This window comes from Ochlerotatus camptorhynchus, unplaced genomic scaffold (assembly GCF_037179485.1).
Source record: "Ochlerotatus camptorhynchus isolate MF236.1 unplaced genomic scaffold, CSIRO-AGI_Acam_v1.1 ptg000066l, whole genome shotgun sequence".
In the NCBI taxonomy this organism is placed as follows: domain Eukaryota; kingdom Metazoa; phylum Arthropoda; class Insecta; order Diptera; family Culicidae; genus Ochlerotatus; species Ochlerotatus camptorhynchus.
In genome coordinates this window covers 1,194,628-1,218,873 of record NW_027040556.1, presented here as the reverse complement: position 1 = coordinate 1,218,873, position 24,246 = coordinate 1,194,628, and the positions used below count along the sequence as shown (strand labels likewise).

Below are 24,246 nucleotides of genomic sequence, written 5' to 3'. Positions count from 1 at the left end.
TGAACCACTTCTTTCATGGTTGTTAATTGAAATGATACGAAATGATGACTAAAAAGTCGTTAAAGTTTGATGACTGCCACATTGGAAGTCCATTGGGGGGGCGGTACTTTCGAGGTGGGGAAAGGTGTTGGATTGCAGTGCACATGTTTTAAGTGTAGGGGTACTGTTTTTAGCGTTGTTTTGCATGATGACTTTTAAGAAGTAGTAAAACATCGTAAAAGGCGCATTAATTCGCTGCACTGGCTGTGGTGATGGTGGTAGGGGTGGAGGGAAACATTTGCGGCTAGATTCAGTCCTTGGGGTGAAGCTACGATAGAGTCCTGAGGTCAAATTTTGTATAGTTGCATTTTTATCATCGTAGGCTCCGTTAATCGGGACATGCTAAGTCATTTCCTTAAGCCATGAAGTGGCTCAAATCATTTAAATACCCGCCAAAAAGGTCTTTGTTCGTTTGGAAGACATTCAAGGTTTCACTGGAAAATAACGAAATTCAAGCTTCCTGCTTTACATGGGAGCAGTTCCACTCCAAATCGGAAAAAATTCTACCTTTTATAATTTGCATACAATTTTGCATAATTATGTGGCATATTTTAAAAAAATTTCCCTGCGTAGACAACCAATCATACACAATTTTGGTGATTTTTTATCTAACTAAGACACTCACCAGAGAAATTGTCTACCTGGTTTAACAACTTTTACGAGTAAAAAATCTTCTCAATTTTTTTTTAACCCAAAACCCTCCTCGCAAATCCCTTGAAATTCTCTTCTGAATTTACTTTTCTCTTCTTCTCCTCCATTCTTTGTTTGGAATTATCCTCGGAAAACGATTCCTTTGCTATTTTTCTTGAAATTCATTTGAAGTTCTTTTCTGAATCATTTCCAGTATGTCTTTGAAATCAACGTCAATTTTACTAATAACTCTTTTTGAACTTTCATCATAATTCTCTTGGAATCATCCTTAAAATTTTCCTTCTATTATTCATCTTGATTCCCATTTATTCTCCACTGAATCAGCTAGGAATTCGATTCAGAACTTGCTTTTGTCTCCACAGAAATTCCTTGTAATCCATCTCACTCCCATAGAAATAACAGATTTTTTTTTAAATTCTCCTCAGCATTTCTTTCGAATATGCACTTTTATTCCTTTAAAATTATCCCCCAAAATTCCAAAACTATTCTTGGCAGAATTGAGCATGCATGAGCATGATTGACCGCCTACGGTTGCTAATCTGTTATTGCCAGATCAGCTGTAATTACACAGAGAACCAATAGACGCTGCTCGGGACTAGCAATCATCCTCAATGTGTAAAAACAGGTGATCTCAAACTAGGCAATACCAGCGCCGGCCGCGCCCGAACACAGGTCAAGAAAGGAATGGGTTGGAATGTGTTGACGTGACACTCGCTTCGATGGAAGCCAAGGAGTCCTCTGCACTTCCACGAGGAATCCCTGGGATATTGGGTAATAGCGTTGGGATTGCAGCAGGGTTCGATTTGGTAAACGATAAGCTGCATTGATGTGCTAACGCAAAGGAGCTTAGGATTGAACCCACGATCTTCTGCTCAGTAAGCAAAAACACTTCTTTTTGATCATTGAGTTGTTGCTATTGCCATGTAGTCATATTAACAAATAAAGCAATTGACGAATCTTGAATGTGGATGGGCCTGAGATTAGACTCATGATATTCTGCTGAGTAAGCAAAAACGATCGCTCTAAGGCCACCGAGCCTCTCATATCCCATCATACCTTTACTTGAGTTGTTGTAACAGCATTTTCATTGATCCATTATCATAGAGTTCTTCTCAGAGCTATCTTGAAATTTTCCTAAGAATGCACCAGAACTTCGCTCGTAATTTCCGTGGATTGTTTTTTTCTTAATCTCTTGGAATTATTTATCGAATTATTTTTCAATTTTCATCTAATTCCTTTGGAATTCTTTTCAAAATTTTGATAAAACTTTTTCGAAACTCCAGACTCTTGAAAAGAAAAATATCAAACTCTAAGAACAGTCATAATATTTCAATGGTCAACTACCATATGCGTGATAATGTTTGCACCATTAAGCAATGTCAAAATTTAAAAAAATCTCAAAAATTTCGTTTTCGAGTTTTTTTAATTTTCTCAAAGGGGGATGTTTCTCAGAGTCTTAAACTATGTTAATCATGGATCGAGTTTCCACTTGCTGCAATTACGACCTCCACACGCTTCCGGAATGCACGGCAGGTTCTAATAATGTAGTCTGGATCAATTTCTCTCCAGGTACGGGTCAATGTTTGTCTGAGGCTTGCTGAACTCGGGTGGCGTTTAGAACTGGCCTTCGCCTTCATGACGCGCCATATTGAGTAATCCAGCGGATTAAGATCGGGGCTGGATAGTGGCCACATATCCTTCGCCCAGAACGGAAGATGTTACTGCAACCACTTCTGAGTGCGGTTCGAGGTGTGGCACGGAGCCCCATCTTGTTGAAATACAACATTTGGCTTCAGACCGTACTGTTCTTTGATCCACGGAAGAACATATTTACTTAAAATCCCGATGTAGACTTCCGTGTTGAGCTTGTCGCCTTCTGGAATGAACACCGGGTCCATTTTTTTGCCATCGGAAGCCACCAATCCAAACACCATAACGCTAGCAGGCCACGTCTTTTACCGAAAGAGAACTAATATACCGGTCGGTTCTAGAATTTGATACGGGATCGACGGTAAACATGCTCTCGTCGGTTAACAGGATTACCGGATTTTTTCGCTTAAGGAAGTTCAAGATTTTCTTGCATCGTTCGACTCGTAGCTCCCGGATGCGGTTGGTAATCATGTGAGCTTTTTCCGTACCCTCGACTTCGCCCCGCAATCTTTTTTTACGATCCCCCGTGCCGTAAAGTCACTGATTCCGTGTTCCTTTGCCATTTTCCTTATTGAACGCACTGGATTCACCCGAATCTTCCTTTTGATAGCAGCGATAACCCTCGGAACCCGAGCTGACCTCGAACGACCTGTGCCCACATTCGCGGATAGTTGTCCTTTCTTTTCTCGGTCTAAAACCCTTTTGACGGTCCACCAGGACACTCCCACGGCGATTTAAATGTCTTTTTGCGACATTTGCGCGTGGAACTAATCACAAAAATGGAACATAAAACAAAATTATGAAAGATTTTGAACATTAATAACTCAGCTGTCCCTGGAACAATTTCAATAATTTTATCACTTATCGATCAGAAATATTTCTACGCATCTTTAACAACTGATGATTTTTAACAGCTTTTGAAAAAGCAGTAATGTCAAGCGTTGTCCAATGTACACATAAAAAGTGATAATTTTATCACTGTTAAACGTTCTTCCCAAACCCAGTCCTCATAGTCGAGTACACTAGCGTGCACAGGAATCTTGTTAAGGAGGGGCAATTTTTTTTCTATGGTGCATTTAATCTGGGGATGGGGAGTACTCCAAAGCGCGTGGTGGATGGTGTTGTCCTCCTACCACCGTTTCCCTACTGTTCAATTTAGCTAATTTAATTTATTTTTTGCTCCAGTGTTGGTTCATCTTCTGCAATGCAAACTGCTTTCAGACCGCCAATTGAATTAGCAATTTAGTCCCATCGACAATGAGGATGATGATCGGTTCGTCAAATAGTTGCATGGCTTTAACCGAAATGATACATTTGCTGCAATGAAATATCCCAAGAAATAATTTGTAATCCCAACAGCTCTACTTTCATTTACCATAGAGCTAATTGGGAGCAATATCGAACATTTATGGAATATAACGTCGATCCAAACATTCCTTTGCAAACCAAAGATGAAATTAATTATGCTCTTGAATCTCTGACTACTTCTATAGTTGAAGCAAGAGCTGCCTCAGTACCAAAATGCGAGGTTAAATTCGATTAAATTATAATAGACGACGATCTTCAGGTCTTGATCCGTCTTAAAAATGTCCGTAGGAGACAAAATAAAAAAAAAACGCGGTCCTGCCATGAAGATTATCTGGTGGGATTTGTAAAAACAAATTTAAAAGCGATTCTTTGACCTGAGGAACAAAACTTTTTAAAATAATGTTTCTAAATTAGACCCGAGTTCCAAACCCTTTTGGAAACTCACAAAAATTTTGAAAAAACCTCAAAAGCCTATTCCAGCGCTTAAAGACGGTGGTAAAATTTTGATCACAAATTTGAAAAAAAAAAACTCAGAAACTTGCTAAGCAATTCGAGAATTCCCATAATTTCAGTTTGGGTCTTACTAGTCCTATTGAGAATCAGGTTGCTCGGGATTATCTGAATATTTTCTCTCGGGAAAATATTTTTGATGATTCCTGGGGGGCTGATTCGGACGAAGTAAGCTAGAATGATGAGAAATTATCTAGATAAGCTAGAAATTATCCTCGGAATTCGCTTGAAATGTTGCTTAAAATCCCTTTAGAATTTCATTAAAAATTTGATTTTCTCGGTATTTTTTTCGGAATTATCTTGGAACTATCTGCAGGATATACTAGAAATTATCCTCAAAATTTTATTTGAATTCTCTCCAGAAATATTTTGGAACTGTCCTAAAAACTCAATATCCTTGAGGTTCTTATCGGAATGTTTTTGAACTTTTTTTCTCAGAACACCTTGGAACTGGAATTCCCCTAAAGTTTCAGAAGAATTTCCTCTGTATTCTCCAGAAATTCTTCCCAGAATGAGCTTGAAATTATCATTGGGATTTCTTTTAAATTTTCCTCAACATCCCTTTGGGATTTCATTCAAAATTTAATTCTCTCGGTATTCTTTTCGAAATTATCTTTGAACTATCTGCAGGATTCACTTAAAAATATTCGCAGAATTTTCATCAAATCATCCCCAGACATCTTTTCTTTTGAACTGTCCTCAGAATTCAATACCCTTGAGGTTCTTCTCAGAAGTCAAGTTTAAGTTGTCCGTCCATTCATCAAAACGTTGTAGTTTTTCTATCCGAAATTTTCAATAAAGCTTGGCCCTCCATTCACCAGAACTGTGCAATTTTTACATCAGGAATTTTCAATTCAGCTTGCCTTTATGCAGCAGACTGTTGCAAATCTTACACCAGAAATTTTTAATACAAACTTGCCCCCAGGTAATTTTACACCAGAAAATTTCAATTGACCAGAACGCTGCCAATTTTCCACCGTTAATGTCTAGTCTACACATCTAGTCTAGTCTACACATACACAGCCAATACTTGAAAGAATCCTGGAAAATGATAGAAATACATTTATCATTTTTCTTGTCATTATTAATGCCTGCTGCACATCAAGGATGTGAAACAAACAATGAAGCGGCCAGGCCTACTGTGTAGCGTTTACCAATTTTCCACCGTTAATGTTCAATAAAAATTGCTTCTCCAATCTTCTGATTGGTGCAGATTTCCTTTTTCCACCAGACATTTTCAATAAAGATTACTTCTCCTATAATTGAAAGTTGCAGGTTTTTCACCAAATAAAGCTTGATTTTTCATCATAAATTTTCAGTTAAGCAGCTTCCCTCCAATCATCAGAATGATGCAAATTTTACGCCAGAAATTATTATTAAAATTTGTTTCTCTATTCAGCAGAGGGATGAATTTAAGACCAAAAAATTTCCGAAAAGTTTGCCCATCTGTTCACCAGAACGGTGCAGATTTTCTACCAGAAATTTTCAATATAGCTTAATTTAAAAAAAAAGCTTGTGCCTTCATTTACCAGACCAGTGCGAGTTTTCCACCAGAAATTTTCTGTACATTTCTTTTATCAGAGCGATGCAAATTTTGCACCAGAAATTTTCAATAATGCATGCTCCTCCATTCACCAGAACGGTGCACCAAAAATTGTCAGTGAAACTTGTTTCACCATGCACTTTTGTGGTGCAACTTTCAGGCTTTGCTTCTTCATGCACCAGAATGCTGCAAGTTTTCCACCATAAATTTTCAATGAAGCTTGCATTTATCAGAACGATGCAAATTATGCACCAGAAAAATGAATAAACCTTGCTTCTACATTCACCACAGTGTTGCGAGCTTTCCACAAGAAATTTTCGGTTAAATGTGCACCTCCAAATTTTTAGCGTGATTCAATTTTTCCACCAGAGCTATTTATTTTGATTAGTCCCTCAATGCACCACCATGATGATATTTTGACACCAGAAATATTCAATAAAACTTTTTCTTCGATTTACCACCATGAAGGTGATTTTCTCAACCTTAAATTTACCCTCTTCTTTTAACACTCAATGAACCACCGTGAAAAATAAATTACACCAGAATTTTTTTGTATGCAATTTAATTGAAGTTTGTCCCTTCATGCACCTTTGTGGTGCAATTTTCAGGCACCATCTCAAAGGATTTGACGCAATAAATGGTTTTCAGTGCTCTCATATTATGAAATGAAGTTATTTTACCTTCAAATCAAGTTATCAAGAAATTAAGTTATTTTATATCATAATTTTGTAAATGTGGAAATATAAATCTTATTTATAAAAGATGGGGCAATTGCCTCACCTTGCCCCACCCTGTGCACGCCAGTGGTCGAGTACCACTTGGTTGCACATCATTCTGCTTTAACCTGAAAAGATACAAAGCAGCGCTGCTGTCTGGCATCAGCTCATTTTCGCTTCGGACGGCGTGAATAGCAATAGCAGCAGTAGGAAGGTGGTGGCTAGTCCACTTTTCTACAACGCAACAAGCAACGATTGACTGGTCGTGGCAAAGGAGGTGCCAATCGTCATCGCAAATTCTTCGAGATAACCACCATCCGTCGTCTGGCTCGCCCTTGGCGGTGTCTGACGTATCTCCGGTCTGATCTACGAGGTGTGCTGAAGATGTTTCTTGAAAAATGAGATCCGTGATGCTATCACCTACACTAAACACGCCAAACGTAAGCTGCCATGGATGTCATCTACGTTTTGAAGTGACAGAGACGCACTCTGTTTGGTTTCGGAGTTTAAATCATCACCAACTTTGGCAACAAAACGGCCCATTTCAAGGCCACCAAGCTCATTACAGTAAAGAGTAGGAATAGAATTCATCTGCCTGTTTGTCCATATTCAGAACCAAACGCCTCCAACGACCACACAAAATGCTCATGTAACTAAACTGGAAGCAGGGGTACACATGATTTTGATCAACCTTGATCAACTTTGATCGAGATTGAACCCAGGCCTGCTGGGGTGAGACGTATTCACGCTTACCACTACACAACCGGCGCCGCTAACTTTACATGTGTTTACATGCAGCGTTGCCAGGTCATTTTCAGAAAAATCTGGACCAGGTAAAATATAAAATCTGGAAAAATCTGGAATGCTAAGAAAATCCTCTTTTTAACATAATGCTATTGAAATCAAAGTGATGTGCCAATCTCCCGTAATAATAGGTCAGTATGATTAGCTGGAGTTTATTTAAAGTACTAGAATGGTTATAAATTACATGTTTTAATAAATTATATAAAGCATCAGGGAAATTTGATGGGATGGATTTTTTGAACTAATAGTCGATGTGGTCTGCACTTTTTGATGCAGTACCTGAATTTTAAGATTTTATTAGTTCTAAATAATTCTAACATTACTCTGAGGTTGATCACATTTACAATTTAATTCATAACATCACACAACACACAACACCCAGCAGACCAGTAGGCAATTTTATTTTGAAGCAAAATTCACCGGGCTGAAGTGGGAATCAAAGTCTAACATCGTGGAACTCACACACAGTTTACCTAAACTACGGGTAATTCCACTATTCGCATGACATTTACGAATAATGTTACGCCAAAGAATAATTTTATTATATTACTAAAATGAAAGTCTGATAGCTTCATTTTTGAAGTCTCAGGATCTTGCAATGATTCTAAATTTTTGCAGATCATGATTTTTTTTTAGTCTGAATTTACTGGAACTCTTCACAGGATATCTTCCCCTTTTTTTAGTTCAATTTGAATCATCCATCATATTTATTTTCTATATTCCCCTAAAATAATCTTGACAATATCCAAACTTTTCCAGTAAAATTCTAAGAGTTCTTAGCATTACCTCTTGTAATCTCTTATAAATCACTCTCCAATTCCACAACTCCCTCAAACTGGTAATAATTCCCAATAATTGGCAAAATTTTGTGTCCATTTTTCTCTTCAGAATGACCGTCACACTCTTCTCAGACTTATCCAATAATTCCCTTTGAACTGCTTTGTAGGTAAGGTCAGAATTGTTTTGAAATCCTTTTCAGTATTACCTGAATACTCAAGTACTTTGCCAAAATGGTTTTGAAAGTCTCCTTGAAATTACGCTTAAAATTTTAAGATTTTCTATGATTTCTCTTCCGGATTGTATTTCTTTTATTGAAAAAAATCTCCATGTAATTGTCATCAGAGTTGACAAGACAATTGACACCGTCTTCAACCAGAAGTTGCACAGACTGAATATTTAACACTAGACAACGGACAAAACACCACACCCATTAGACCAGTAGGGAAATTTTCAGGTTGCCAAAATTTGCACCGGCTGGAGCGGGAATTGAACCCACACTTCGTGGCACTCACAATATGCCTAAATGATGGCTGACGCCGCACGACCCCGAAGCCCACAAAGATGGATATAATTCTACTCAGAATGAGCTTGAAATTCTCCTTTGATTTCACTAAGAATTCGCCTCACACTTAACTGTGAACTATTTTCAGATTTTTTTTTCCTCTGTTCGGGACATAACACCACTGCGACCAGTAATTTGATCTATTGTAGTATATCCCGTGTCCTTAGTTTAATGCATGTCGTATTACTCCATCACTATTGAGAAATGATGAAGTATTCGGTTTTGATACAGTTGTCATTCTTGCCTTCATCGCAAGGAATCAATTCTAACTGAAAGGTTCCGCTATTTATACCCTTCGGAGTTGGAACACCCTCCAAAGGCGCGCCCCTTTGTCAGTCAAAATTGGATTCCTTAACAACAAAAACAAGCTATGACACCGATAATGACCATGCATCAGAACCCTAGTCTTAACCACTTCAAACTAGGGAACAACGATTAGAAGATTAAGAATCACATAGGTGAAGACTAACTAACTCATTTTTTCCTTGTTTCAAGATCATCCTCGGTCCAGGCAACCCGAGGACTTATCACTATCAACAAGGCATAAAAAGTAACAAGGACTAAGATGTGTTCCTTGGATTACTGAAAAATCCTGTTCCCCTAGTTTGAAGAAGTCAGCACTAGGAATCGGTGGTAGATCTTACATCCCGTAACGTACCACGAAAAGGTGATCTACCCACGTTACGGGGCATTTTCAGAATTACCTTAAAATTCCAATAATATCCAACGTTGATGGCCTTTAAGAATTAAAGTAGCAAGTTTGGTTTTTATTTTTTTTATTAGAGGGTAAATCAATTGCAGTGATATTTTTAATGGAACATGTTTAAAAAATCTGCGAAAATCTGGATCATATTTAAAAAAATCTGGAAATATACGTGGTCTGTCTGTGTATCTGGCAAGACGACTAAAAATCTGGAAAATCCAGATAAATCTGGAATACTGGCAACGCTGTTTACATGTGCAAACTGCGCAAAAGGAAAGGAGCCAGTATCGCTACTTGATAGCAAACTACTCATGATGGGAGGAGTCTTTGTAACTTACCGGTGTCTTCATAATCGAGTACCACTTGGTTGTACATCATTCTGCTTTAACCTGAAAAGATATAAAAAAGCGCTGCTGTCTAGCCTCAACTCATTTTCGCTTCAGACGCCGTGGTGAGTAGACAGAAGAAGCAGCAAAAGCTCGCCGTGGCGGTGTCAAACGTGTATCCGGTCTGATCTACGAGAAAACACGAGGTGTGCTGAAGGTGTTCTTGGAAAATGTGATCCGTGATGCTGTCACCTATACTGAACACGCCCCGGCCATCGAAGTCGTCTACGCTTTGAAGCGACAGACGAACTCTGTACAGCTACACCAACTTTAACAACAAAACGGCCCTTTTCTGGGCCAACAAGCTTATTACAGTAAAAAGTTAGAATATAATTTATCTGCCTGTTGGTCCATATTCAGAACCACCTGCCCCCAACGACCACACAAAATGCTTTCCAGAGTTGTTATCTTGTAACCAAACTTGGAAGCAGGGGTGCAAGTGATTTTGATCGATTCTATTCATCAACTTTCTCTTAAAAAAAAATGCTACAAATTTGGTACGCCTACAAATCAAAAACGGAAAGAGTTAAGATAATAGATGATCGATCAATTAAAAGAACTAAATTTTCTTCAAATTTGTTCCGTGCCCTAGCGGTCCTACGTCAAGCTCCCGTTCGTGTCCCTAGGCACAGACCCTTTTACTGTTTCAATGCCCACAATCTCGAATTGTTTTTCCTGGTACTAATGTTTTAAAATTCATGTTAAAAATGATTCTGCAACAGAAAATTTCGAGGCTCAAATAAAAAGAATAAAAAGAATTATGGGACTTTGAAAACTTTTAAAATTTTAACATTAGTCAAGAATTTTGAACTAACAAATAAATTTATGTCGTTGCTGGCTACGCCTGCGTTCCGTGCTACCACACAATTTGCACGGCATTAAACCCTTCTTGTCATACGAACTGGTATCCAAACTATCTGCATCGTTGTGGCAGAATAACGCACCACTATGTTTCGGCTTCTTCCATGCAGATAGTGCTTCACCTTTGGGCTGGTACATCGGTATGAACCCCACGAAGAAATTTGCTTCGCAGACATCTTCAATGATCTCTATGAGAAAGTCCGTCAGTGTTTAACAATTTTGGTTCTGTGAGGGTTCTGTAGACCATGATTTAGACTTATGGATTGCTATAAAACCTCTATAAAGCTTGCAATGTTACTTTGGCGGTTCGCTTCTGCTCAGCCAATTTTTGCCCAATTTGGTCGCCCTTTTCCTACGTTTCGGATGGCTCGGAATGTTGGCTTGTTTGATCCAAATCTTCCGAAAATGCATCATCATCCACCTCCATCGTCTTAGTTATCATTTTTGGAGTCCTCGTCGTATGTGGCAAGCTTCTTGACGATCCAAACACTTTTTGAACCCGCTCAAAGATAGATCAAATATGTTAGCAGCTTTAAATATAATCCAAAAGAAATGCTTAAAAATGAAACAACAGTTTTAGTTTGAAAGAAAACAAACCATATTAAATATGACACATTTGAGTCTTTATGCAAATATAGCTGGGATTGGCCAATCACGGGATAGCAACTACGAATTGTACGGTCATCAATGTTCATGCAAAAATTGCCCATATGAAAACCCAGCAAAACTTTTGGCTCTCATCCTAAAATAACAGAAATCATAACTGTTCAAAGAAGAGCAAGATTGTTATTTTATCTTTATTTTGTCTCCAGTTTTGGCAAGCTAAAAATGTACAATGGTGTTTGATTGAATCCACTTAAAGCTCTAGGGAGAATTAAGGGTTTTGAAGAAAAATAAATTATATTTCCCATTCCGATGAAACTTCAAAATCATGCCACGCCACCCTCATGCAAGCGAATGTCATCGGTCATCTTCCGTCCAATTTCCGAGCTGGCCGATGCATCTTAATAATTTCCAGAAGGTTGTAAATGAGATATTGAATATGGCATCATTCGGCATGCTCCTTCATACCACAAATCAATGAATCGATTCCTTCGAGCATCGTTCCGCCAAAATACCATTAAAATTCCTCCAAAAATAAAGCACAACTATTAAAACTTGGTCCCGGGTAACAACCCACCCGGATTGAGTGGTTCATCCCAATCATAAAATTATTGAAATGGAAGCAATAAAAAAAAAATACGCGACTCCGCACCGTGCAAAATTTCCAACCGCCAAAAACGACAACTTCCAAAAGGAACAAGGGCCAGCTAAATAACCGACGTCATTCCGGGGTCCGGAAAATCCGGCAAAGGTTGTGCGGTTTGCAGGGAGAACCTCTTCCAAAACTATACCCTCATAGTTTCCGCCAAGCAAGCAGCAGAAAAATATGACGCTCCACTCATAAGTAACTAGCGGATGAGTGTGTGCCCGCGAGATGGAAATATGCACAATGTGAACTTTTTACGACTTTTCGGAAATTTTCTGTTCAGCGTCGTTGTCGTCGTCGTCGTCGTCGTCGCCACCGCGAAGAAGTTGGTTTGTTCTCAGGAGAAAGACGTGCCCGAATGTGAGCGTAGCCAGAGCCAATTTTACGAGCTTGAAACTTTTTGATTTATGCATTCGGGAAATAAAATGCCTCGGTGATGTTCTTCAACCGATTGTGTGTCGGTGTGGTGTGATGTGCCGTTTGAGCTGATCCTGCTTGACGCTAAGGAGCAGTTTCTTGATGGAAAGTTTGAGACAAGTATTTGAAATTGAAATCCGAATCATTCAAATGATTCTATGGCTGGATGACTCAGACTATAGAGCATCAGCAAGTCACAGCCATCATCGCGGTTGATCAGGGTCAATCGAAACAAAGCAAATGTACGCCTATCAATTGGAAAGCAGGCCACCCAGCAAATCTATTTCCATAAAATCCCGCGACTGCACGCAGGCAAATGCAATGTGTGAGGACCTCGGCCTGACCACGCAACTATTTCATGCATAATACACACACGCACGCATTTTGCGATATTATTTATCTTCATCGAGATCGTTAAAGTGCGATCGTAAAAACCTTAAGGTGCATCGATGACGACGACAACGACAACGGCGACGACGGCTGGTGTTGTAAAGACTACAAACTAGTCGCAACTACGGGCCCGGTGATGTCAAATAAATAAAATTGAAATGGGTGACTAAATTGCACTTTTATAGGCACATTCCTGTCCGGGAGCATTAGTTCAGGGCCTGTTTTGTGTCCCACCACCACGCCGCGGCAAGTTGGGTGGTTGCTTTCTGAACGACGGCGGACTCTCAAGGATGATGCTAGTCGCGCTAATTTCATCTTTGAATGGCGTTGGTGAGAAGGTGCTTTTAGTTATAAGCTGATCCTTTTGATAATAAAGGCTGATTAAAAGTAAATTGAGACGCCCCTCGTGCGCCGTTTGCACGATTCTAGTGTTGGGAATCGAATATCTTTGACAGCGGTTTGTTAACACTTTAATAGAGAACAACTGGTGCAAGTTTGATCAAAGTAGTCGATAGCGTTCAGAAATAACGTCAAATGGAACTCGAAAGAAGAAAATATTGTGCACAAACACCGGGAAAATCCGGAGTGGTCCCGTTCCTGAAGATGCCGAAAACAACAGTTTATCGAGTGCTCAAAACCTACAAGGAAATCCTGAGTGTGGAAAGGAATGAGCCAATCCCGGTCTTTCGATCCTAGATGTGGCCAGAAAGTACAACGCCAACTTTAAAACGGTGCGGAACATCCTTGCCAGGGAAGGATACAAGTCGTACAAAGCCAGTAAACATCCGAACCGGCACATGAAGCAGAATTCCGGGGCCAAAAAGCGTGCAAGGCTCTTGTACGACCGTGTTTTGACGAAACACAAAAGCTGCATTTTGATCAATGACGAAACATACGTCAAACTCGATTTTAAGCAGCTTTCCGGTCAAAAGTTTTACATCGCGACTGGACGTGGGGATGTGCCGGGAAGATTCAAGTTCGTGTTTGCCGACAAGTTCGCGAAGAAGGCCATGATTTGGCAAGCGATGTGCAGTTGTGGTCTGAAAACGGAACCACTCGTCACATCCTCGACGATGACATCCCAAGTTTACATCGAAGAATGCCTGAAAAAGCGGGTATTGCAGTTCATCCGCAAGCATAGAAGCAAAGTCACCTTTTGGCCAGATTTGGCCAGCTGCCACTACTCCAAGGTGGTTGTGGAGTGTTATGCTGCCAACAAGATCGATTTTGTCCCCAAGCTAATGAATCCCCCAAATTGCCAGGAGACCAATCGAAAAATACTGGGCAATTTCAAAGCAGCGACTTCGACGAAGCGGCGGGGCACTCAAGGACATCCAGCAAATGCGGGCAAAATGGAAGAAATGCGCTGATTTCGTGTCCGTTTCCACTGTGCGGGTGCTGATGGGCTCCATCAAGAGGAAGGTTCGAGATTTCGTTCGAACTGGAGAAATGTAACCATCTAATGCTGTAACTTTGAACTTTTAATAAAAGTTCTGTAAAGCAACCATTAATGCACTTTTTAAACACTTTTTGTGCGTACCAATTTACTTTTAGTCAGCCTTTAGCAGATTCAAACATTCAAGTCCTAAAATTAAAGTTGTATTCTAAGCAACTAAATCGTGACAATTTTTCTACTCCTGAAACCTGGTTTTCATTGAATTTTTGTTTTTTTTTCAAAACCCAAGTTTATTTTTTTCTTTGGATCTTCAAAAACAATATTAGTCTCTTAGTCTACTTAGACTGGGATCTAAGGAATTAGTCGTAGTTTGTGATCTCATAAAAGTTTGATTACGACGAATCAATATCTTGACAATTTTATTCAGTCCTAGATACTGCAAGCATTTCTAAGTTTAGTACATTTTTTTCATTATCCATGATCGTTAAATCTGATTTTCCAGTATCTTGAACATACACTGTAAAAAGTTGTCCTATCTAATCCAAATGCACTTGCACTTGACTTAGTCTGCCATGCGGCATTACGAATCGAAGTGATTTATCATTGATTTTCAAGTGGTTTGCGTTTGGAGACAAAGTGATTTGTCGTTGAAAAACACCTTTAAATCAAAATGATTATCATTGGAATTGGCACCACTGTTTTTATCCATTGAATTTGTTTAGTTTTGCTTTTGGAAGCAAATGTCGAAAACGCACATGCCAAACATTACTCGCGAAGATGGCTAGTCAACAACAAATGAAGTCAAATGAGAGCAGCGATGAAATTGATGCTGTATTCAATAATAGTGTGTAATAGAACTTGTATCACAAAATATTTTCAAACTTATCAAATTAATTCCTGTTGTTGTTCCATGTCACTTGGAAACATATGATCTAGGCAGTAATATGATACATGTTCTTTGGCCATATTCTGATTAACATATAACAAGGTTTGCAGTATGAACAAGGCAATAAATTTATTTAAACCCATTTTCAGCAAACATGAAATCCAAGGATAAATTAGTTAAACTGAAATTGATCGATTGTTAATATCATTATGGTTGACATTTAGAGTTCAAAGCATAGCACATCAACAACGATGTGCAATACAATCTAAAATGAAGTGATTTGCTATTGATTTCATCGTGCTTCGATATGATCTCTTGCAAAGGATTTGCACATCGAATTGCAATGTTTGGCAAGAAGTGCAAAATCAACAGAAAATCACTTTACATGAACATGATGTTTTTTTAACGTGTAGTTTATACTCTGAGATTTTACAATTTCTCAATCGAAAATAATGTTCAAAATCTCGCAATAATATAAATTAGGATTATCTTTTTTTAAGTTACATAATATCAACACTCTGACCCCACACTCGTGGTACCCGATGACTTCTACAATCAGGATATTTATGTTAGGTCTTACATCAATAATAAAGTTTTAATAGCATTTGCAATATTTTCCTAACCATGAAATTAAAGTGCTAAAATGTAGATTTTTTTCAGGTTCAAAAATGCAAAAATTCGAAATTCTTGAAATTTTGAAATTTTCCTTAGTCACGATTTATTAAGCCTGAGAATTAAAAAAAAATAACTGAAATCATCAAAATTTTCACAACTAAGAAACTTCGCAAATTATAAACGCCCTATAATATTCGTTCGAACGGAATATTGAAAAAGAAATGTTTTTAGCCCGGAATTCAAAACCTTTCAAATGTTCCGGAGACATTTTTGATGAAATCTTAGTACAAAATCATAAATTTTTTCTAAAGAATGCAACCTTAAAGGGTTATCCACAGTAGACAGCTATTCAAAATGAGAATGCATTCAAATCCATATTCTGGGGCATCAAAGAAAAAAACTCAGCGGAAATTCTAAAGAGATTCTTAAGAAAATTCAAATTAAATTCTGTAAAGAGTTCCACAGGAAATAGTAAGAACAATCAGGCACATAAAATACTTCAAGATCTCAGGCTACTAAATATCTCTGAATCAGTGTTCACTCGGCTGTTGACAGAAGCAGGCCACTCTCGATGTGTATCGCGCGATCGTCTGTTTACTCGGCAGCAACCATTGTGTGGTCCTCCTCATTGTTCTTCATCAGCAGTTCTTCCGGTCGATGCGTCGTTGACTTTGGAAAGCAACCGTTTCGTGATGAGTGTGTGAGTGATGACCACGTTTTGCGTCCACCGCTGCAATGGAAGCATTCTGCCCCCGTTGGCGAATCTGCCATACAATAAAATAACTTCAAGCGGATCCCGTTTTCATGGAGAGGAGGCTTATTGCATAGCGGAAGATAAAGTGTTTATTGTGCTGTACCTTTTGACTATAGTTTTACGAAGAATCATCGGCTCCTGTAAAGTTAATTCGATTGAGCCTTATCAAATAATTTTTTAAACAATACAAATATCTCTGAATGAAGTTTGTTGACCTTCTCTAAACTTCGCATATTTTCTCTATTGATCTTACACACTACTAAAAAGTCATGTAAATTTCGGTTTCCTGAGACCGACACATGCAAGCGGGCCTTTTGACATAAGAATCAGTTGAAAGAAACGTGAAAATCAATTCAATCAAACGTTTTCTTTGTCGACTAGCTGATGTTTCGGTTTGAGAACACTTAATTTTACATGACATGTTTGTTTACGTTCTATGACTTACGTCCAATATGAATTACGTCTCGTGTAAAGGTAGTTATTTCTAAGTGTGTATATGAAATTCTGGAAATTTCTCCAAACACAATTCACCAAACAAGTCATGATCCAGGGTTCTGATAAAATATGAATCATGAAGACATGGACTACAATTTTGAAATACACAGGCGTTGGAGATACAATTGCTGTATTTATTTACAAATTCAGACTGACGAGTGATCCGAGTAATCGGTAAATTCCGGAAAAAGCCAGGAATAAAAAACAAACCGGGAAAAAAATCCGGGAATAACACGTGAATGTCGATGACATTTTGAAAAAAAAAATACTTGATCCAAAATGGTCAATTTTTGCTAAACATTTAAATGATTTAAAGAAGTTTGTGTGCATGAATAGCTCCTTCTTTTGAACTTAATTGTTTCATGATTAATTTACCTTGCATTTGTTTGTAAGTCAAGAGCAAAATGACTGAAGACAGTTTTAGATAGTATCATTGGCTTAACTAAGGAAACTCCTAGGGGGTCTACATTTATTTTTTGAATTTCTCAATTTGGAAATTAGCGAACAATTCCGATGTGTACGGAAGATAAATAATTGTAGTAACACAACTAGAGGGGATCAACGGATAATATTGAAACGAGCACTTTTACAGAAAACATCAACTCTCTATCCGTTTCAATTTTTAAGATAGGGGAAACGTTCGTTTCGGCAAAACCTTAACCTATTACCGTCAGGGGGTAAACTACGTACTTGAGAGCTCAATGTTTTCAGGGGGTACATTGTGTTTCAGAACATCTATTGGCAAAATTTAAGTGCTCTAGGACTTTGTTTACCCCCTGACGATAATAGGTTAAGGTATTGCTGAAGCCGAAATTTCCCCTATGTAGGATTTTTGTAAGAAGACTTCTGAAAATCAATGTTTTTATATTATAAAAATATGCTATGTTGTCTTAGGTAGGAAGGGCCCCAAAAAGTCACTTTCAATCGAAAATCTTCAAGTGAAGATGAAGCTCTCAACCATCATTTTCAATTGAAAGTCATTCTGTCTTCTCTTCGAGCAGGTCTCCGTCAACATCAACAAAACCGATCGGTTTTCATGCTGTTTGTTTTGGCTTGACTCGTGTTCATTTCTTCTTTCATTGTCAAATGAACTTACTTTTGCATTGAAGCGAAGCTGTTCAATCCAAATTCGCGCAGTTTTTATGACTTTTGTTGATTGTTCACTCGGTTCATTTAAGCGTAGATCTGTGAATGTGGTTGTACAATTTATCATTGTCGGGTGGTTTGTTTACCCATCAATAGGGTACTTTTTTAATCGATGTGACGTCTAGAGATCGAAAGTTGATATGCGACGCCATTTTTAAATCCAAAGGTATAATCAATAAAGGTATTTTTGGAATCGGGATGATGTCTAGAGGATGAAAATCGATATCCGACGCCATTTTGAAATCGAAGCTTTAGATTTACGAAAAAGTGGAAATACAGTCAAATACACATCAATATTGGTATTTTTGTAATCGGTATGAAGTCTACAGATCGAAAATTAATATCCGACGCCAATTCGAAATCCAAGATGGTGGCTTCCGATTTCAGAACAAGTGAGAAATATTGTCAAATACCCATAAATATAGGTATTATTGGAATCGCGTTAACGTCTAGAGGCCGGAAATCAATACCCGACGCCATTTTGAAATCCAATATGACGGCTTCCTATTTCAGAAAAAATGGGAAATGCTGATGCCGTCCCATCAATATGGATATTTTTTAAAGTCGGAGTGACGTCTGGAGACGCCATTTTGTAATCCATCAAATACCCATAAAAACGTTTTTTTTTAGAATCCGGGTTACGTCTAGAAGCCGGAAATCGATATCCGACGCCATTTTGTAATCCAAACGGTGGCTTCCGATTAGCGGAAAAGTGCCCTAAAATATGGATATTTTCAAGATGGGGATGAGACGTAGATGCCGAAAACTGATGTCACGCCGTCTTTAAACCTAAGATGGCGGCTTTGTTTCAGAAAAACTGTGAAATACTGTCAAATACCGATCAATGTGAGTTTTTTTTTTAATTGGGCTGACATCTAGAAGCCAGAAATCGATGTACGACGCAATCTTGGAATTCAAGATGGTAGCTGCCAATTTAAGAAGAAGTGTCAAATAGTCTACAATTGGCATCGAATATCGATTTTCAGCATCTACACGTGGTCCCCGTTCCAAAAATACTCAGATCTTAGTGATGAAACCCGATGGCCGCCATATTGGATTCCAAAATGGCATCGAATATCGATTTTCGGCATCTACACGTTGTCCTCATTCCGAAAATACCCATATTGTAGGGTATTTGGCACTTTATAAACCCTTATGGCCGCCATATTGGATTTCAAAGTGGTATCTGATATCGATTTTCGGCATTAACGCGTACCTGTTCTGAAATAACCATATTGTAGGGTATTTGACACCTTTTCTGAAACCCTATGGCCGCCATATTGGAGTCCAACATAGAATCGGAAATCGATTTTCGGCAGCCACGCGTTGTCTCCGTTCCGAAAATACCCATATCTTAGGCTATTTGACACGTTTTAGGAAACCCGCTATTTGGATTCCAAAATAACGTCGAATATCGATTTTTCACACCTTCATGCCGTCCTCGTACCGAAAATACCCATATTATAGTGGGGTATTTGAGACTTTCCCTGACCCCGATGGCTGCCATCTTGAACTCCAGAATGGCCTCGTTAATTTAATTTTCGTTTAATATAAAATAATATATTATTACTACATATAATCTGGATGCCTTCCCTATACTGTGTGGATACTATATTTTGATGCCTGCGTCGTCAGGTCGTGGCAAGTCGAATGAGCCCGAATTGAAGTGAAAGTGGAAAAAGCGAAGGAAGCAGTTTTCGAGCCATTCATTGCGTCAATTGAAACAAGTCTTTGCTTCAAATGAAATGAACTGAAGCAATCGACGAACGAAACAAGTGATAGTCCAGTCATGTTTGAACAGAGGAATGTTCATCGTGACTCGATAACAAGAAACACGATGGTTTACACGAAAATGATATTCCTCGAAATGAAGCGATTTTGCAGAGAATTCATTTTCTCTTCTTTGTCTCGAAAATACAGAACCATGGTTCGTAGGATATTCAAGGTTTTGACCAACAGATACCACTTTTTCTACGACCAATATCTCGTAGTCAAGCAAAATTGAGCAAACCAATCGACTCTCATTAAGCGTTGCCCAATTCATATGAAGTTATAAGTTTTCATTAGGTTTATCCGCCGATATGCTTATTGTGAGCTTAACGGAAATTTTAGTATAGTTGATAATTTGATGATGTCTGAAAAAATAAGACCAGCACCATTCAACTAACACCCCAACCTTCTTCCGGAAGTAATCCTGAGCCCTGAGCGGAATTGTTACCATTCATTTCACAAAAAAAAATCGAAGATATCCAATCTATCAAATTATCTACATTCAGGCATTGCAAATTTGCTCACACTCGGGGCATAAACATTCAAGATTTAAATTCGAACAGCTTTTAAGATTACAAAATGATTCAGATCTCGGTCTAGAAAAACTCTTCATATGGGGAAGTCATACATACATCGAAACCAACTGGAAATTTGATTGCAATCTCAACATATGTTTGTATATATGTTGAGCGAATTCTGATAAATTTGGTAAACTTTGTATGTATTACCTATGTAGGCAAACTGATTAGTACGTTTTCAGAGGTGAAACACTTAACTTAATGACTTTATTTTCCTTAGTTGGGGATAGAGAATCATTAAAAATGAAGTCCTTAGGTACTTTAAAGTCTAAGGTTGAGAAAAAAAATTAATACATTATTTTGCTTTGTTATTATTATAGAAAACCATTTGAAATGGTTTCTAAATATTTGCTATTGATCATTGACTGGAAATCTTTCAAACATAGAATACAAAAAAAAATCATGATTAATGTCTTGAGAAGTGTAAGTTTGAGAAGTTTTGGAATTTTAGTTAATTTTGTACTTGTTACAAATAATGCAAAGATTGCAGCTGGGTGCTTCTTGCTCTATCAATAAAGAATATATCGGGGTCCGGGAGGGACCATCAAGGCACCCGATTGAAGTGATTTGGATGGGGAGAGTGGGATTGCCAACTCCCTGTTGCTAACATTTCGTGGATAGCGAGCGGGCCCTTTTCCCCATCTATTTGGACGTTCTGCAACACAATGGCTTGATTTGGTTTCTGGTTGTATGAACTTTCTTCAGGAAGGAGATTCTCTATCACGTAAGTGTCTCTGCTTACGGGTCCGTCCTACCGTTTTTGACCCTTCATACAGGAGAATTATGAGTAAGATAAGAAATCATATCTCGATAAAGTCATGTAGTAGCGCCGCCGCACACTGGGGCAGATCAGTGATTTTCTCGGAAAAAATTAATAACTTTTGAAAAAAACATCCAATCAGAATACTGTCTTCGGTAAAGTTGTTTGTATTAGTTAAGCGCTTCTTCTGAATAAATTAATTAGTTCGCAACTTGGTCGTAGAGATGGCGCGCGAACCTAACTTTTGAATAAAGCATCCTAGACGTATGGTGTTTTGAACAAAGTTTTTTATCTATTAAAATGAAGGAAAGTTGCAGAAGACATAAAACTTCCATAACGTTTAGTTTCGGAGTTATAGGGTGTATTGAAAAATATGATGTCAAAATTCTTATTTGTTAACTTTTTTGTATATTTTCATATGTTTGCTCTGGTTTCTGCATTTATTCCAACGAAAACAAACTAGGTGCAAATTTTCATTGCACTATTTGTGGAATTTATAGTGGTTTTAGTGAAATATTCTCGAAAAACATGATATTTTGCCTCTATTTTAGGTGGGTGGGATTCTCGAAAGGGCAGCTAAGGGCAGCTGGACTTTGTCTCTTTTGCTAGCTCATGTCATTGTCTAACATATACCAGAAAACTGAAGACATGATATTCGATGATTTTTTTTAATTTCACTTTATATATACCGATAAAAACATCCTTCACACTTAGAAATTATCACTGACTTCGGTAATTTTTACCGAAATCTGAACAGCTGAACCGTTCGGTAAAATTTATGCAATTCAATTCAATTGCTTTTCAGCTACTTTGAAACTAAAATTCCACTAAAATGACAAAATTTGATCATTTAAGCAAGGTTGAACATGTTTTTAAATTGTTTTCAAATTCAATAGCCTTTAATATGAAGGTCAAAGTTTTACCGAACGTTCAGCTGTTCTGATATCGGTAAAATTTACCGAACACGAAAACAAAATCTTAGTGTGTTTACATTGAAATGAACTGTTTCACATAATGAAAAACATTATATAAATTTTTGACATGTCACCATTTTTAAATGCTGTGCTGAATTTTGAGATTGTTTACTTATTATGAGCTGCCAGCGAACCAGGGGCCTGGCTGGCGGCCATGTTTTTGATGCTATCATCTGTTTTTGACTCTTTGCTTACTACACGATTATCCGTCCCTTTCCACCATGTATACGTCAGCTCAATCAGCTGCATTGCCCAGGTAAAGTTGTATATGTGACATCATCGTACAAGCTGTGTGCTGCCGTGCCAACGTGATCGTGTACAACGTACAATTATCGATTACTTTTTCGAAGAGACGTATCAGCTTTTGTAAACAATGCATTTGATCGTCGGTTTGGTGTAACTGGTAGCTCATTCACGCATACGAACACCACTATCATGCAGGAGAAAATTTCCCCTATCTGATGGTAGTGTTAGTATACGTGAGCGAGCTACCAGTTACGCCAAACCGACGATCAAATCCATTGTTTACAAAGCTGATACATCTCTTCGAAAAAGTAATCGAGAATTATTAATGTGCGTCAATGTTTCAGTAGTTGGTATCCATAAGCGTGAATTTTTTTCTCGTCTCAGTTCAGTGATCAATTTCCGGTGTTGAGCAATAATCCACAAAGTTGCTATAATGGATTCACCTTCAATGTGAATTTTCAACAGTTGTTTATTCTATGCCATATGCCAACATGCATTTCGTTTAGTGGTGTCTCAAAATTAATTTTTAGTAAAGATAATAGATCACACAAGCACATCAAACTATGTTTACAACCAGATCCATTAATTACAAGTCTGCGAAAAAAACCGAAGAAAAATTCAGCCCAATTAATAAAAAAAAGCGAGGTATTGGCATTATTACAACCACAGGATTCATTTGACAAATAGTGACAATTAAGGACAACTGATTTCTAAATACTTCAACTTAAGAGATAGTTTAATCTTTAAACCATTACTGCTTCTGCAATTTAAAAAGTTTAACGAATAAAAATTATACATAACTGACAGGTTTCCTTATTAGTAGAGATACTTGTAACGGTTTACAAAAGGTGAAATTAAAAAAAATCATCGAATATCATGTCTTTAGTTTTCTGGTATATGTTAGACAATGACATGAGCTAGCAAAAGAGACAAAGTCCAGCTGCCCTTAGCTGCCCTTTCGAGAATCCCACCCACCTAAAATAGAGGCAAAATATCATGTTTTTCGAGAATATTTCACTAAAACCACTATAAATTCCACAAATAGTGCAATGAAAATTTGCACCTAGTTTGTTTTCGTTGGAATAAATGCAGAAACCAGAGCAAACATATGAAAATATACAAAAAAATTACAAATAAGAATTTTGGCATCATATTTTTCAATACACCCTATATCTCCGAAACTAAAGGTTATGGAAGTTTTCTGTCTTCTGCAACTTTCCTTCATTTTAATAGATAAAAAACTTTGTTCAAAACACCATACGTCTAGGATGCTTTATTCAAAAGTTAGATTCGCGCGCCATCTCTACGACCAAGTTGCGAACTAATTAATTTATTCAGAAGAAGCGCTTAACTAATACAAACAACTTTACCGAAGACAGTATTCTGATTGGATGCTTTGTTCAAAAGTTATTAATTTTTTCCGAGAAAATCACTGATCTGCCCCAGTGTGCGCCGGTGGTGTAGTGGTAAGCGTGATTACCCCAGCAGGCCTGGGTTTAATCCCAGTCGGCGCCGCCGGGATGTTCTGAGGCATAACATCTCTGATCACGCCTTCCTTCGGATGGGAAGTAAAGCCGTTGGTCCCCGGTTCATGAGTTGATAGGTCGATAGGTAGGGTCCAGGTGTGGAAGCTGCCTCCCTGGCGTCGGTAGCATTGGTGCTCAGCACGGAAAACAAGATCGACGGAAAACAAATCAAGGAAAAAGAATAGTCACTATTTGGTCACTAATTTTGTTATTTTAGTCACTAAAGTCACTAGTATTGTATCAAATACCCACTACCAGCCCTGCATTCTGAACTTGAATTATGGCACAATCTTCATAGTAATTTTGCTTTACGAATTGAGCATTCTTACAACTAAACATGATATCCCCCCCCCCCCTCTATCTGCCACTTCTTCAAATGTTCCCCTCGGAAAGGCCCAGCCCTGCCAGTAGACTTGCATCCTACCTATATTTCCCATCATCTGCAACCGCCAACCCCGGAGGGGACGCACGGAAAATTCACTCCTGCTTTCCATCCGCAGCCAAGCAGCACCAATTTCAATAAAACAATAA

At 38.1% G+C, this 24,246-nt stretch overlaps 1 protein-coding gene across 9 annotated transcripts in view; it reads left to right on the top strand.

Annotated features, from left to right (window-relative positions):
• Window positions 1-24,246, top strand: part of dsx (doublesex) — a 499,608-nt gene that overhangs the window by 387,316 nt on the left and 88,046 nt on the right. The gene's annotated exons all lie outside the window — the stretch shown is intronic.